Below are 17,718 nucleotides of genomic sequence, written 5' to 3'. Positions count from 1 at the left end.
AAATTTAATTTGATAGAGCTGAGAATCGAACCCACATTTTGGGTCTTATTGCACTAAGTAACTACCACTAAGACATTACATTAAATTGTTCTTTCTTTTGAAACATAGTTAAGTTATGTATGCTTTACTGATATTGTAATTCTTCAAACAAAATTGTTCCTGCAACGTTACTTTGCTCAACAAAATTACTCAACTTCAAACACAATTCAAAAACCTAAAAATTAATTGGTCTTCGCCGCAACCTCGCCATAGCCATACCCCGTTCCTCGGAGTCCCATCACCGGATCTTCGCTGGTGTTCTGTTTTCGCAACCTCCCCAGAGCCTAGCGTTGTTGTCTTCTTCATCTTCACACTTCAACTCAGGTATTCTCTTGACATTTCATTCCTCAGAGTCCCATCACCGCATCTTTAAACTTTAATACAGTTAATAAGAAATACCAGTGCTATCAAGTTATAGTTTAAGCTAAAAATCAATTGAAATCATGAATGTTACAAGAGTTTCAGTTTCCATAGCTAGGGTTTCAATGTACATAAACATTTACTCTCAATGATCCTGATTTTGTACATGTTGCCTCTTCTTTAAATTGAACTTTGTATTGATCCATGGCAGGTTTTGTTCCTGTTTTGCTGAAGTGGTAATATTGTTTCTTTCTTATCCTATTCATTTCTGACATTAGATGATTTTAAGTTAGGTTGAGTATAAACTTAGGCGATTTTTGTAAACAAGGTGTTTGTTGAAATGCCACAATTAGTTTACTTATGTTGATTTTGAATATAACTCTATTATAATTTTTGTGCTATGAATTCTCGTAAGATAAAACTCAGAGTTGGAAGTTGTACTGCCTATACATGTTTGGTGAATTTCAAACCTTGTGATCCTTTTGAAACTTTGAATTATGGGATTGAGTTGCAATGGGTGTCTCCTAAATCATAATCTGTAGGTTCAATAAAGAGTACATTGAATTCAACAACTTGAAAATACAGAGATGAGTGACTTGTAATGTGCTATATTAATGCATTGAAAAAAACAGAAAATTATATTGTAACTAAACTATGCTATTCTGTTTCAGTTAGAGGTCTATATAAGGCTCATAGGATATACACTTTGCTGATTTGGCATAATTAGAACACCAAGGGAACTGCATCAATTTGAGAACTATGCTATTGTGTTTCAGTTAATTCAATTAAACAATTTTAGTAAAAAATATTGTAACTAAACTATGCTATTATGTTTCAGTTAATTCATCTCTGGTTGGACCTAATCTTGCTGTTCAAAGGATCCTCACTTCACCACTTCGTACAAAAAATCGGTATTCCATTTGTGCCTTATAATTACAACTAGTGAATCAGCGGTTGAAACCTCTTTCCTTGTGATAATTAGTTGTTGTTTAATTTCATGATTTTCTTGTTTTGCTGTCCATTTGGGGCTGATATGATAGTCTGACGCTGTCATTTATTCAAGTTCCTTATTCTAGTTGCATTTGTGATCTTACAGTGATCAACGATAAACATAGACTAACTATTCCTTATACTTTTTGTGAAAACTCGGTTTGAATACGGTTTAGTGTCAGCCCTTCACATAGAACTAGTGTTTTGTGTAGATTTCATACGCACACATTTGAAAGAGGGAAAACCATCATGGAAGAAATTATCGATTGATCAAAGAGATTCTTGCTTTGACTTATTTCCGGGAATCTAAACATTGCCTAAACATATCTTGATTGGTGCATAATGTTCATCTAGGTGGTATTGAACTTGAATCTTTTAAACAGTGTTTTAAAAAAGTTGCATCAGCGTGATTGAATATCCGCAGTGGTCAATACTATTTTTCTCCGTTATAACTTCGTGAAAAAAATCATATTGAAATGTTGTTACACCAATAACATGATTAACTAAACAAATATACATGCATTAGTTAGTTAATGCTCGAGAGATAGGAGAAGTGTATGGCTTCCTATACCTTATATCACATAATCAGTTGTGGTCTTGGATTCACTCCCTTAAACTTTTACAAACAACAAGTTTAGAATGAGATTTTTCTAGTAAGCATTGAGATCAGTAGGACATTGAAACACAAATAGCCTATTGAATTTAAGCGCTTAATACATAATAAAACTCTTCACTCAAATATCCTCACACTGACTTGTATTTTCTTCTACATTAAATTTTGGTTGGGTAGCATCTATTGTAGAAGCTAGAGGATAAAATAATAAATAGTTTAATGGTTATAGCCATGTAGTGAGTAACAATACAACATGTCAAACCACTTAAAGGATTTGAATTTTAATGCTCTATCCTCATACTTACATGATAATGTTAGGATATTTTAATTTTGCTTTGTTGTGTATATTTGAACGATGTATAACATGGTTTTTTTGGTACAGAAAAAGTTTACATGGCCACCAGAACACAAGGTTACGGTGCGATGTAACTTTGAAAAGAGAGGTGCAGCTAAGATGTCCCAACTAATGCAAGATGTTCAAAAAGACTTGGAGTACAGACCGGGGTAGATGGGAGCTGATGTATGGCAACAATTATCGGTACATTGGAATTCGTTAAAGTTCAAAAAAGCATCTGAAATGAATAAAAGAAACTGGTCTTCTATGGATGGCGCATCTCTTCACATTAGAGGGTATATTCGTCATCGTTTACATTGGAAAAGAATGGTAGATATTATATGTTTTTCATTATATTTCTTAAATATAATAAATGACATTATTCTTTTGTAATTTGTAGAGAAAGGAAAAAGGTGTAGATCCATCATTGACAGAGTTCTATTTTCGCACACATCAGAAAAAGGATCAAAGTTGGGTAGGAGTTCTTGCTGAATCTGCATATGTACGTATTTCAGGAAGTGTTAATTTGATTGAATTTCAAATCTGCACACAAGTCTTTTGAAAGTATCACTTTTATTGAATTTAATTCCTTACTATTTTTTCAATTTTCTCTTAGGATAAATTTGAACAGAAAAAGTTGGAGATTTCTTCTCGGAATCTAACTATTCCAGGAGAGGACGGAGCTGATAGTCAACCAACTATTGAAATGCCACCTGATTTGGATATATGGGTAGAGTCGGTTGGAAAGAAGAAAGGGAGGGTATTTGGTCTCGGAACCGCTTCTAATACTTTGGTTTCAGTATCAAAGAAACCCTTAAGTCTTTCTAATGACTCTCAAGAGGTTGATGCTTTGAGAAGTCAAGTCTATGCTTTAAATGCATCGTTGCAAAGACAAGAAGAAGAGAATCTGATGATGAGGCAACAATTGCATCGAAAAGAAAAAGAGATGGTCGAAGGGAATAATAAAATTTCATTTTTAATGAATCATTTAGGATTTGTTGGGTCTTTTTCTCACCTACCACAACCCACTAATGAAAATGATCACACAAATGAAGATGGCGTCGATGAATCAGATAAAGAAGACCTTAGTAATGAATTATGATATGTACTTTTTTTTTGTTGACTTGATTGTAATTTGGATTGTTTTATCTTTTTAACTTGGTTGACAAATGATTAGTAATAGCTTGATTTTTTGAGTCATTTTTAGTAATGCGACTATGTAAGATGTTACCAACTTTGAGGTAGATTATACGGTAACTTGTTCTATGAATTTGAATGTCTTATTTAAATTATAATTTATATTATAGTTATTTTAATATATAATTTATAATGATTCAAAAGTTTATTAAAATAAAAAATTAATAAATTTGAGAAAGAAATTAGTTGCGGTTTTTCCTGCGGATTCAAAGTTTGCTGCGGATTTACCTACAGATTGTTTCCTGCGGATTTAGCTGCGGAATTTCCTGCCGAATATATTACCCACGAAGGTTTTAGCTGGGGATGAAAAACCGCAGGAAAATCCGCAGGTAACGTGTTTCCTGCAGAATTTTAGCTAAAATCTGCAGGTAAATCCGCAGGAGATTCGAGTATTTCTAGTAGTGGAAATGCAAAGTGATGTAGTGGCAAGTTGTTACTCATGCATGCATGATGTCTTGGGTTCAATTCCTTCCTAATGCAAAAGTTTTTAGAACTTTTTAAAGATAAGGGATCAGAATGGACCCCGAGGTATACTTAAGGGACCAAAAAAACGTATTTAGCCTATTTTCTTTTATTTTTAAATTCTTTTTAATTTCCTTTTCTTTTCTGATTTAATTTTAAATGATCCTTTAATATCTATTACTCCAAAAAAAATTCATAAATCATAAAAAAAATTTCCATCACATATATTTTTTCCAGAATTTTAAAATCATTTTTAGCAGTTCTTTTCTATTTCCTTTTAAATTTCCATTTAACAATTTATTTTCACTAATTTTCAAACTTTTTTCTCTCCAACTTTTGAGATCTAATTACTTGTAATATTTCTGATTTTCTTAAATTTTTTTGGCAATTTATTTGATGTTTTGATGCCTATTTGGTATTTTCCATTAAATTTCCTTTAAAAAACCTTTTTAAAACCTTTTTTAATATTTTTTTAATTGTTTCTTTTTATCCATTTCTGATTTGACCTTTTGTTGACTTGGTTGATTAAAGTTTCATCAATTTCAATTGGTCTTTGAATGATATTTTGGTTGTATGAACTTTCAACATTTCAAATCTCTTGGTTAAATGATCATTGGATCATTTTTTATACTTTGGATTGGCGATAAGTTTTTCCCATTGTACCATGAAGTTGAATGATTGAAATTGATGATACATGATCCCTTATTTAATTAGTTTTTTGGTTGATCACCTCTCCTTCTCCATATTCTTCTTCTTTTGTTTTTGTTTTAAGCATTGTGGTACATTACTTTAGGAGGATGGTTTTGTATCATTCCTCTAACATGTATGACACATAAAACGATTACTTAACATAGTGCTAAATTATTCCGACTCGGTTGATTCTCCATTAATACTAACTTTAACCTATAATTGTGTTAACTTTTATTAATATTCCCTTTACTTTATTTCCATTTAATTTCATGTCATTTACATTCTTGTCATTTTATTTTATGCTTATTGTCTTTATTGCTTCTTTTGCTTTGATAATTCAAAAAGACCAAAAATATTATAAAACGAATAAAATCCTAAAAAACTTCTTTCTAATCTTGTGGACTTGATGTTACTATCCTTTGCTTGATGAGTATTTTGGACTTTGGACCTTAGGACTTAGTTGTTTCCCTTGCTTGGAGATGTTGTATATGAGACTTTGTGATTCATCTGGATCATTGAACCTCAATTCAAGACTTGGCTTTGTTCTGAGAAACTTTTGATATTAACTTGAAGACTCGGAGTTTTGATTTTCATCTGACACTTGTGATGTTCATCTGGTGCTTGTGATTTTCATCTACTTACTTTGCTTATCTTGTGGCTAAATCCAAATGAAAAGGAATGCTCATTTTGACCAATGTCAAATACTTACTCCATCTTATAGTTAGTTCAATTGCACACACAAAGGCTTTCTCTTGGGCTACCTCACAATGAGACCTTTTATTTAATGTCACTTACTTTATGCTTTAGGACAGTCTCTTCATCTCCTACCCACTTCTTCAATTTTCAAAACTTCTCCCTATTTTCAAAACTTCTTGTTCCAAACTTCAAACTTTTTCTCAATAAACCTTGAATTTATCAAGTGATCCCTAAAATCTTTTTCTTAATAAATGCTAAGACACTTAAGCATATTCAAACACTTTTCACAACATCTAAAAACAAACCTCATCAAACTTCTTTTTGTGCCTTTGTGCACTTTTCTTGTAAAACCTTTTCTCAAAGGAAGGACATTAGTTTATTTTTGTAGTGATGCAAACCTCTATACTTCTGCAAGGTGTAGTGAAGTGATATAACTTTGCATACAACTTCTTATCTTTCAACACTTGCAACACAATTTGCAAATGCTCAACACACAACCTCATGCTAATCATTTTTCTTCTTTACCAACAACATAGAAGCACCCCAAGGCGACACACTCGATTTCACAAATTTTCTATCCAGCAAATCATCTAACTGCTCTGATACCACTGTGTAACGCCCTAATTTCCCCCCGCGTAGTTACAATTAAAATCCGAGTAATATAAACATTTACACAATTAGGATGCCACTTTTCAACATAAACCTGCTCATATCATAGGACATGTAACATATACAACTCTTAAGAATAATAATAATAATAAACATGTTTAACTTTAATTTTATTGCAGCGGAAAGCATCAACAATTTATCCATTTACTTCTCAAACATAAGTTATAACCACAATAATCATAAGGTGTTATAATTATAAAATTTACCCAACAACGGAGGTATACATATAATTTCCTCCCTACATAAACAAAACAAACGTCGATCCTCAGTGTTACATATCAGAGTAGACATCAACTCAATAAAAGCATTGGAAGAGTAATCTCTTCCACTCACTTCAATACCTTCATTGCGGATCACCTGCGTGTTATCCATGAAGAGGCAACATTCAAACAGAAGGGATGATAATTCACAATCATATAATGAAATTGCATAATAATATGTAAGTGCATAATTGTCGCACACATAATCACCCATTCAACAACTCACACACCGCGCAAACCAAATATTACAATACAACATGTATGCAATACAATGAGAGTCAACTTCATGACTCAATGCATGAGGTACCAATCATGAACTCTCAGGTTCATTCGCTCCCGATCCCCATCATAGGACCATAGCACACCAAAATCGTTACCATCACCATAGGTAACACTTCACCGATTCCAACCTGGAACCAGCTACTCGCACTCAATCCACATAATGGGATTGAGGCTCACCAGCAACAGATCACCGTCTAAACACCATGATGCATGAATTCATCAATGACATGCAATAAAAATAAATACGTATAATGATACTCGCCTTAATTAGTGTACCACACTAATATAGGCCACCAAACACCAAATAAATGTTACATACATACAACATTAGCATTATAGTAACACAATACACATTAGCATACAATCCACACACAAATATTGCATAACAACACACGACTACACACCATGGTATTTAAATGAAATTATTTTCAAATTAAATTACATTGGATCAGCTCTCTAACGCTTCGAACGGGGCCTCAATAAGACACTCGAAGCTCAAGAAATGAATTTTTAAAGTGTTGATAGATCAATGTAACGGGTTACATCATTTCATGTAACCGGTTACATGCTCCAAAAATGCCCAGTTTCACGTTCTGTTGCCAATGTAATCGGTTACAAGCAGGAAAAATTGAGTTTTCTAAAAATGTTTTAGATGTAACCGATTACATCAAACCATGTAACCGACATGCAGGAAATATTGATTTTTCAAGAAAAAACTTCAGATGTAACCGGTTACATCAAAGCCATGTAACAATGCAACCGATTACCATTGAAACATTGGTAATTTTTTGCACATTTTATTTTACGAAAATCAGTTCCAAAACATCCCTAAAACCCCAAATTTCATGAAAAAATCATGTACCCCAACTTCACACTTTGAGTGCCAACAACACACAACATTTCCAACATTCATCAAACACACAATATTTCAATCATACATAAAATACATCATTCATCCAAACACAACAACGCTAAAGTGTCAACATACATCAAATTACTCATGAATATAAAAACAAACTACCAAATCACCAAGATAAACAACATCCAATATTTCAAACATTCATCAAATACACCCTTCGTCCAAAACATCAACTCGAAGGTGTCAGTATACATCCAATTACTCATGAATATAGAACAAACTACTAATTCACCAAGACAAACAACACCCAATATTCCAAACATTCATCAAATACACCATTCGTCCAAAACAACAACTCGAAGTGTCAGCATACATCCAATTACTCATGAATATAGAAGAAGAGCAACAATTCATAAAGATAAAGAAACTTCACTCACATGTTATCCTACAATCCCAATATACAAGAAGAAGTTCCACCCTTACCTTAGATAGAAGAGTTTGAAGCTTCTCTAATGGGGATTCTTCTTCTCCTATGCCCTAGCTGTCTCTTTCTACCTTTCTTCTCCTTTTCACGTACTAACAATTCTACTTCAAAATCCCTTTTTTTTTTCTTATTACATTATTATTATTATTATTATTATTATTATTATTATTATTATTATTATTATTATTATTATTATAACTTATCCCAACTAATTAACATAAAACAATTCCAACTAATTATTTATCTTAATAATTCTAAATCAAATATTTATTTAATATGTCACTATAACAAGAATAATTAAAAATAAATATTTAAATAGTAACTATTACTATCATTTTTATAAATCATCCTAATCAAATAATAGTAACAACCACTTCTACTCCCACCACCCCCATATTTGTACCTAATTGCTCAAACACCCATAACTCGAATCTCACAATTATAAGGCTACCACCCTACACCCAAGGGTTCCCCCAGCACATCAAACACCAGACAATATAAAAAATCTCATAATCCATTTACGAAAATAAATTAAAGAAATCGGGGTGTTACATTATCAAGTACATTAAAGTGGCAGTCCTCGGGGTTCTGTCACATTATATACGTCATTGATGACAACCACGGTGGTCCCACTATTAATGTATGAGGTGGACAAGATTATAAAGTTGAAATTTAAATAAATATCATTTGTGTGGAAATGTAATTCAGATTCAAGTCTTTTATTTGAGTTTAATCTCAGTTTTAGTTGCATTTAAGTTGCATTTAGTTTTCATTTGAGATTCATTTTGGAACTTGGCTAGTATATAAATCGAAGTTGCATTCAGTTTGTTATGTTGTTGAAAATAGTTGAAAAATTTTGTTAGAAAAGTTTGTTATGTTTTTTCTCTTTCTTTCTCTATTCTTTCATCTTCATCTTCCAGATTCTTGTGCATCAACGGAGGTGTGAACTCTAACAAATTAGTATCTAGAGCTCCGACTCTGGTGTAAGGAAACACGAGTGTACGTGAGGTGTGTGATTAATTTCTTTCCTCAAATTCACACTGAATTGAAGTTCAAAATCAGAGAATAATCATTTTTCTATTCTTAGGATTGGGACACACGAGTGTTTTATGAGATTTGCACAAGACCAAAGATGAACGGAGGACACAATAGCTTGAACACAAAGCTTCCAGTATTCGACGGAAAGAGTTGGAATCGGTGGTCGATTCAGATGCATGTATTAATTGGAGCTTGATGAAAAGCCATAAGTTGTTAGAAAAACACTCACGAAAACACCAATTATTATACTAACAACACATTTATTCATGTTTTTTCTCCATAATTTGATAAAGAAATGTTACATACTTTGAATTGTGTTGCATTATGCAGGATAGGAACCAAAAAGGAGAAAAAGCTCAATCATAGATTTCTGGTTCGCCACAGCGAAATCAAAGCAAAAGGATATTCGCTACGCGAAGCCCCAATTCGCTGTAGCGAACACACTCAGAAACAAATAGAAGCAACACAGCATTATTCGCTAGTAGCGAGCCACAACGAGCTAAGCAAACAAGCAGAATTCGCTACGCAAAGCCCCGATTCGCTGTAGCGAATGGAAACAGAAGCATCTCTTCTCAGTTCGCTCGTAGCAAGTAGCAACGAAGATAATTCGCTTAAGTGAAATAAAAGTTCGCATAGCGAACTCTGGCGGTTTACTGAAGGCGGTCAAATTCAAATACTTTACCTTGAAGCAATTGTTTGCTTAAGCGAACTTTGGTTCGCGTCGCGAATTAAGGCAGAAAAATTTGTTATAAAAGGAGCGGAGTTTTTGTTCAGAGGCAGACAAATCAAAAAGGAAGAAAGATATCAGTTGGAAAATAGTGTTGATAATAACTAAAGTTTGTAATAGTGAAATATAAGTTAGGAAGAAGTATTTAGGAGAGAGAATCAGAGAATTGAGTTGGATTCACATCAACGATCGAGGAATCATCATTGATGTTCATTCATCTCAAATTCTTCCCTTTTGTACAAGTTACCATGATAATGGATAACTAAACTCTCTCTTGCTAGGGATTGGAATACTCTACTGAAAAAGTATGTATATTTACTGATTATCCTTCTAATATAAATATGCTGTTATGATTATCAATTATATCTTGATCTTAAATTCTAAACTTTGTGAATTGGAGTGTTGATGACAATTGCATCCAAATCCTTGAATAAAAAGATACTAAGTCGCTCAAATACTAATTGATAGATATAGAATTAGATTTGAGATCCATGTTGAATACTTGAACTTAATTACCAACAGTTTGTTCAAATTGGTCGAGAAATCATCAATTGAACAAACCAAAGGAATCCATAAAACTTCCTGTAGACATACACTTCGCTTTTGAGAAGTATGTGGAGATTTGAGTAATAGCATGAATATAGCGAATTAATCGGTGGAATACATACACAAACAGTAGAGGAAAACCAATCCTTGCAAGATTTTCTCGAATCTCTACCTTTCATTTGCATTCTTACGTTTTATTTTCAGTTTGTTACTTTTCAGTTTTATTCCATCAAATCAAACCATATCTTAAAATCATAACTTATAAAGATTTCAATTATCGAATTATTGGTAATATCACTCTAGTCTCTGTGGATACAATATAAAAATACTTTCTTTTGATTTACTCAACATCAGAGCTCAATATGTTCTTGATCTTGTAAATGACGGTTACACGCGGATCGCAGAAGATGCAACAAAAGCATAAAGAAACGAGAAATGTGATACGTGGAAGAATGATTAGAAGACATTGTTCTATATTCATCAGTGTCTGGATATGAAGGTGTTTGAGAAGATTGTTGATGCGAAAACGACGAAAGCTACATAGGATATACTAGTACGGTGCTATGACAGTGAGACATCAGTGAAGAAAGTGAAGCTGCAGTCTCTACGCAAACAATACGAGAATCTTAGCATGAAAAACAATGATAAGGTATCCAATTACCTATTTAGAATGACTCTGATCACGAATGAGATGAAGGCTTATGGAGCAACTCTCTCTGAACAAGTAATCATTAAAAAGGTACTAAGATCCCTTACTCCTCTATTTGATTAGATAATTGTAGCCATAGAACATTCTAAAGTCACTACAACCATGAGAATTGAAGAACTTCAGAGTAGTTTAGAGGCACAAGAGTTGCGTATGACTGAAATAAAATCTGAAAGAGTGTTTAAACAGGCTCTGAAGGCTTCTTTTGTTAAGAAGAACAAGAAATCCATCGGTGTAAGATGGGTTTTCAAGATAAATTTGAAGCCAGATGGCCTAATTGTCAAGCATAAAGAAAGGTTAATAACATGAGGATTTCTACAGAAATCCAATTTAGACTACTTTAAAGTGTTTTCACCTGTAGCTAGACATGAAACAATCAGACTGATGATTGTAATAACTGCAAATAGGAATTGGCCTCTGATACATTTTGATGTGAAGTCAACATTTCTGAATGGTCCATTGCAAGAAGAATCCTATAGGTTACAACCTCCTGGATTTGTGATAGAGAACAAAGAAGGGATATTGTACAAGTTGCATAAAGCTTTGTATGGATCCAAGCAAGCCCCAAGAACTTGGAATATGGAAATTGATTCATTTTTCAAGCATCAGGGATTCAAAAAAAGTGAAATGGAGTATGGTTTGTATGTGCAGCATACCTCTGATGGCAATGTGATTTTGGCGTGTCTTTATGTTGATGACATATTGTTAACAAGAAGTTGCACTACTGAGATAACAAAGTTCAAGAAGGAGCTCATGAATGCTTTTGATATAACTAACCTTGGAAATATGGTATTTTTCTAGAGATGGAACTCTGAAACAGGAATCAATATATATTAACTGAAGTATGAACTTGAGTTGCTGAAGTGGTTTGATCTAATGAACAGTAAGTTTTCAGTTACACCTGCAGAAACAAACCATAAGATAGACTCTGATCCAAATGGTGAGGATGTAGTTTCTAGAACCATCAAATAGTTGGGTGGCTCTCCGAGATATTTGTGCAATACCAGACCAAACATATGATATGCAGTTAGAATGGTGAGTAGGTTTATGAGTAAACCAATGTGGTCATATTAACAAGCTGCAGTCAGAATTCACATGTATGTAAAGGGGACTCTAAAACATGGAATTTTGTTTCCATTTGAAGTGTCAGATGCTATTGAGTTGATCTTCCATTCAAACTCTGACTGGTGTGGAGACATGATAGACATAAGAAGTACTACAGGATACATGTTTATGTATTTAGATTCTCCCATTTCTTGGTGTTCCAAGAAGCAATTAGTGGTTGCATTGTCAACCTGTGAAGCCGAATACATTGTTGGAGCATTATTTGCTTGTCAAGCGATTTGGCTGATGAATTTGCAGCAGGAACTGAAGTTCAAAGTAAGAAAACCAGTCAAGTTGATGATAGACAATAGATCTGCTGTAAGTCTTGCCAAGAACCCAATGCAGCATGGGAGTCACAAGCACATTGACACAAAGTTTCATTTTTTTGCACAATCAAGTTCAGAATGAAGTGCTTGAAGTTGTTCACTGTAGCACTCAGAAGCAACTTGCAGATGTGCTGACTGTTAGAATCCAAAATGTGAATATTTGTTGATAACTTTTGTGGTATTTTGATAACTTTTCTCACACTCTTTCCATTTAATTTTGGTATGATATAGTGTAAATAAATAACATTTAGTTTGGTAGTAAATCTCTTAATTATAAGCTTTTCTTTTGCTTTTTGTAGGTTTTATGCACTTTGGGAAGTATATGGAGGTATTGAGACATGTTGGAGCAAGTTTGGAGACCAAAGGAAGAATTTTGGTTCAGCAAGGGCCGCTTAGCGGCCACTAAGCGCGCTTTCCAGTGGCGAGGGAAGATTTTGTGCTCAGCAAGTTCCGCTAAGCGGCCTAATCCCGCTTAGCGGCCTCCAGCGTGGAACCAGATATTTTTTGAGGACCGCTTAGCGGCCGTCATGGCGCTAAGCGGCGGTACTTTTTCAAGTGGCTACTTTTAGGCACTTGGAGATATTTTTGTGATCTTATCTTGTCACTTTTTCATTCCAACAACAACAACACACTCTAGGACAAGAGAAGAAAGAAGAAAAACTCATCCATATTCAAGATTTCTCAAGCATATTTCTTCATCATCTTTGGATTTCTATGCTAGGAGGTCTTGTATTGATGTTTGTTGTTGAAGCTATGGATAGCTAAACTTCTCATGTGTCAAGATTAGAGGTAGTTAGCTTGTAAAGTATGTATTTAGCTTGATCTTTTGTATATGAACCTTGTTGGTGATTAATATATGGTGAATATCTTTGTATTCATGTTTATATGTTGTTTTGATACACTATTGAGAGATATGTTTCAAATCTTGACCAAAAGGGTATTCATCTATCAACAATCAAACTCTAGAGATAGATTTGTGAGTTGATAATCACTTGTATCAAACTTTAAAGGTTATTATGTCAACTGTCGGCATGAGAGATCATCTGACGGTTAATATAATAACAATCACGACACTGCTTTAGAGATAAACAGTATCGAGAGGATACGTGATTGTATTAATCATTGATATGTTCATATACATGATCATCAGAGTATATACAAAAGCAAGCTGACGAAAACTAATCTTGACACAGTTTTACTAAACCGTTTTTAAAACCTAAGTTATTGTCTTTAATTTCTTTTCATGCTATTTATCTTTCATGAAACTAAAAACATACCGAATCCTAACTCAAAATACACTAAGCTGTAGAACGGCGATAATATCGCATCAATCCCTGAGGAGACAATACTAAAAATACTTATCCTATACTTTCTAACAAAATGGCGCCGTTGCCGGGGATTGGCGTTAAGATATTATAAGCATAGCAATAGTTTTTGTGTGTTTTGAGTATAAATATTATTATTATTACCTAGTCTTTGCTCACTTTTTGGTTAGTGTTTCAGCTCTGGTTTATGCGTGGGAGTGTCCCAGCAGATCAGCTTCTTTTTGATCCAGAAATTGAAAGAACTGCTAGGAGATTGAACAGTAAAACCAGAAGAAGAAGGAAACTAGCCAAAGAACGAAGATTAGCCCAAGAAGCAACTACTTCTTCAACACCACAAGTTATAGAAGAAGAGATGGCAGGGAATGGAGACCAGGACCCACCACCACCACCACCTCCTAGAGCACCATGTGCTAACAGTCCAAGAAGAGCAGCCCAGTTTGCAAGAAATGACAACAATGCAAGAAATTCTGAAATGAAGACTGGCATTCTTCAACTACTCTATGCTAGTCCCTTTGCAGGGCTTGATCATGAGGACCCATATACACACTTGACAAAGTTCTATGAAATTGCCGGAGCAGTCGGAGCACCTGAAAGAGAGGAAGAGCAAGTGTTTAAAAGACTATTTCCTCACTCATTGATTGGTAAAGCAAAGGATTGGTACCTCGATCAACCTACTCAAATCATGACAAATTGGAATGAGTTAGAAGAAAAGTTTCTTGATAGGTTCTTTCCTCAGTCAAGGTTGCTTGAAGCAAAAACAGCAATTTCTGTGTTCTCTCAAGGTGTGAATGAAACTCTTAATGAAGCATGGGAAAGGTATAAGTCAATGTTGAGAAAATGTCCGAGTCATGGCTTTGATGAACTCACCCAGATTCACATTTTTCGTAATGGCTTACAACCTCAACCGAAGCTTCTTTTAGATGCTACAGCTGGAGGTTCCTTAATGGCTAAGACCGTGGAGGAGGCAATAGAGATAATTGAGAAAATGGCCAGAAATGATCATCAGGTGCAACATAACCGAGGAGTTGTTCCAAAGAAACCGGGACTTATTGAATTAGGAACCAATGATGCTATTCTTGCTCAGAACAAACTTCTTTCTCAACAAGTGGAGGAGCTTACAAAACAAATGGCAAGGTTACCTAAACAACTCAAGGAATTAAATGATCCTAACAAGAACAAACAAGTTGCTTCGTGTGAGCTTTGTAGTGGAGACCACCCTACCGGATATTGTCCACCGGTGAATGAAGTGAATTACATGGCGAATCAAAACCAAGGAGGCTATCAACAAAGACAAGCTCCTTACCAAAACCAAGGTGGATACCAACAAAGGCCTAATGCACCGCAATATGGCCAAGGGTGGAGACAAGATAATTATCAACAAAGACAAAGTCCTTATCAACAACAACCACCTTCTCAAGACAAGCCTTCAAAGTTGGAGGAGACTCTAAATCAATTCATGCAAGCATCAATGGCGAATCAAAAGAGTAATGAAGCGGCAATAAAGAATTTAGAGACTCAAGTCGGCCAACTTGCAAAACAATTAGCCGAGAAGCAAACCGGACCATCATTCACGGCAAACACTCAAACCAATCCTAAGGAGCATTGCAAAGCGGTTGTAACTAGGAGTGGGAGGGTGCTTGAAAGTGAAGTGGAGAAGGAGGTTGAGGAGGAGGAAGTTAGGATAGAAAAAGAGAAAGAGGTGGAAGGTGAAGTAGAACCAAAGAAAAATGAGGGAGTCTTAGTTGAAAATGAGAGTGAAGAAAAAAGTGAGGAAGAAGAAGAAAAAAATAGAGAGAAAAAGAGAAAGATTAAAGAAGGAAAGAAGAAAGTTATGAGTCCCCCCGTTCGTAATCTACCTTACCCTCGTGCGCCTTCGAAGAAAGATAATGAGAAGCAATATGCTCGTTTTCTTGACATATTTAGGCAATTGCAAATTAATATTCCTTTTGGTGAAGCTTTAGAGCAAATGCCAAAATATGCCAAGTTTATGAAGGACATCCTCACGAAGAAAAGAAGTTACACTGAGCCCGAAACGGTTGTCCTAGATGCTAAATGTAGTGCCATCATTCAAAGTACTTTAGCAAGGAAGGAAAGAGATCCAGGAAGAGTTACTTTGCCGGTTACTATTGGTGACATTCATATTGGAAGAGGTTTGGTTGACACGGGTTCAAGTATCAATTTGATTCCTTTATCCATGGTCAAGAGGTTAGGCATTGTGGATATGAAAAATACAAGAATGACACTTCAATTAGCCGATAAGTCTACAACTATGCCTTTTGGGATAGCGGAAGATTTACTTGTGAAAGTTGACAAGTTCTTCTTTCCGGTTGATTTTGTTGTCATTGATATGGAGGAGGATGTTGATACCCCGTTGATTCTAGGAAGACCTTTTATGAAGACGGCAAGGATGATGATAGACATTGATGATGGTTTGATGAAATTGAGGTTCCAAGATGAGGAAGTGTGTTTTGATCTTTCGGAAGCAATGAAACATCCAAATGATACAAGTGATTGTTTTAGAATTGATGCTATGGAGGAAGTTATCATGCAAGTCGAAAGTAGAGCTCATGTGTTCAATCCTCTTGAGAAAACATTAACCAAAGCTCTTGATGTTCTCAATGAAGAAGAAGAAAAAGAGATTGAAGAGTGTTTGCGAGATCTTGATGTTTTTGAAGAGATAAGTCCTTTTGAAGCAAAGATGGAGGAGTTGAAAGATGAGCCAAAGGTGGAAGAAACCAAATTAGAATTGAAGATGTTACCGCCCCATTTGAAATATGTTTTTCTTGAAGAAGGTGGTAAGAAGCCGGTGATAATTAGTGGTTCATTGTCTAAAAAGGAGGAGGAGAAATTAATTCATGTGTTGAAAGCTAACAAGGAGGCAATAGGATGGGTTCTTTCCGATTTAAAAGGAATTAGTCCGGCCTATTGTATGCATAAAATTATGATGGAGGAGGATTTTAAACCGGTAGCTCAACCTCAACGTCGGTTGAATCCTACAATGAAAGAAGTTGTAAGAAAAGAAGTGGTGAAACTATTGGAAGCCGAAATGATTTATCCTATTTCCGATAGTGCATGGGTGAGTCCAGTCCAAGTGGTACCAAAGAAAGGAGGAATGACCGTGATCACAAATGAAAAGAATGAGTTGATTCCGACAAGAACCGTGACGGGTTGGAGGATGTGTATTGATTACCGAAAGCTTAACCAAGCTACTAGGAAAGATCACTTCCCTTTACCTTTTATGGACCAAATGTTGGAAAGGTTATCGGGTCAAGAGTTCTATTGTTTTTTGGATGGCTACTCCGGGTACAACCAAATTTCGGTCAATCCAGAAGATCAAGAGAAAACGGCGTTCACTTGTCCCTTTGGAATTTTTGCTTATAGACGAATGCCGTTTGGATTGTGTAATGCACCGGCCACTTTCCAAAGATGTATGCAAGCTATCTTCTCGGACTTCATAGAAAAGACAATGGAAGTTTTCATGGATGACTTCTCCGTTTTTGGAGCCTCATTTGATCTTTGCTTGAAGAATTTGGATGCCGTGTTGAAAAGATGTGTTGAAACCAACTTGGTCCTCAATTGGGAAAAATGCAATTTCATGGTTACCGAAGGTATAGTTCTTGGTCACAAAGTTTCTTCCAAAGGAATTGAAGTCGATCGAGCAAAAGTGGAGGTTATTGAGAAGTTACCACCGCCAACGAATGTCAAAGGAATTCGAAGCTTCTTAGGCCATGCGGGATTCTATAGGAGATTCATCAAAGACTTCTCAAAGATTGCAAAGCCTTTGAGCAACTTGCTCAACAAAGATAAGTCTTTTGTTTTTGATAATGCATGCCTTTTAGCTTTTAATGAATTGAAACAAAGATTGACCACCGCTCCCATAATCATAGCACCCGATTGGAAACTTGATTTTGAACTAATGTGTGATGCTAGTGATTATGCGGTAGGAGCGGTGTTGGGTCAAAGAAAATGAAATTTTTTTCATGCTATACATTATGCTAGTAAGGTTCTTAA

At 35.0% G+C, this 17,718-nt stretch overlaps 1 long non-coding RNA gene across 1 annotated transcript; it reads left to right on the top strand.

Annotated features, from left to right (window-relative positions):
- The first annotated feature begins 206 nt into the window (after window positions 1-206).
- Window positions 207-3,460, top strand: LOC131617268 (uncharacterized). The gene is made up of 5 exons (XR_009288517.1): window positions 207-363; window positions 1,238-1,310; window positions 2,385-2,632; window positions 2,737-2,838; window positions 2,953-3,460. It is a non-coding gene; the product is annotated as an uncharacterized LOC131617268 (long non-coding RNA).
- Window positions 3,461-17,718: the final 14,258 nt, after the last annotated feature.

The sequence above is a fragment of the Vicia villosa genome, linkage group LG1 (assembly GCF_029867415.1).
Source record: "Vicia villosa cultivar HV-30 ecotype Madison, WI linkage group LG1, Vvil1.0, whole genome shotgun sequence".
Lineage (NCBI taxonomy): Eukaryota > Viridiplantae > Streptophyta > Magnoliopsida > Fabales > Fabaceae > Vicia > Vicia villosa.
This window is presented reverse-complemented; position numbering and strand designations above follow the sequence as displayed.